Raw genomic sequence first — 722 nt, forward strand, 5'->3', positions numbered from 1 at the left:
AAAAGAAAGAGCACAATAATAAGTAGAATTTTCAGAACAGAACTGTGGTGAATAGAGATGGGAAAGGGGGAGGTGAGTTAGGGAGAAACTGGTTAATGGACACAAGGAATGATTATGTTCTGTAATGATGAACATGGTAATTATCTTGATTTGATCATCACACATTGTATAGACACAGGTATAGACACTAAAATCTGTAACCCATACATATGTATAATAATTATGTTTCAATGAAAAAATAAATTTAAAAAAAGAATATAAAGGAAAAAGTAACCTTAATAGAGAGGAAAAGTAAGATTCTTAGAAAAATCAAATAAAGCTTCTTAAAAAATACAAAGTATGAAATTAAAATTTGTGATTAAAAGCCTACTAGACACTGTAAAATAAACTCTGGCTTTAAATTTCCTAAATTTGATGAAAACTAGAAAACATCAACAATTCAGCAATCCCACCCTACAAATAAGCACATACTCCTACATACACACACACACAGCACAACAAAGTGCATCATAAACAAATTCCTGGAAGGTATGATAAAGAAAACATCTTACAAACAGTCAGAGGTAAGAGACAAAGTATACTGCAAAGAACAAATATAAACATTACAGCTCAATTCCTCTCAGTATTCAAGATGGAAAATAAGGGACATATTTTTAAATGCTTAAAGAGAAAAAGCAAAGAACAACAAAAATCTCCCAATATAGAATTTTCTGTTTACTGAA

The sequence above is a fragment of the Galeopterus variegatus genome, unplaced genomic scaffold, assembly GCF_000696425.1.
Source record: "Galeopterus variegatus unplaced genomic scaffold, G_variegatus-3.0.2 Scaffold10095, whole genome shotgun sequence".
In the NCBI taxonomy this organism is placed as follows: Eukaryota; Metazoa; Chordata; class Mammalia; order Dermoptera; family Cynocephalidae; genus Galeopterus; species Galeopterus variegatus.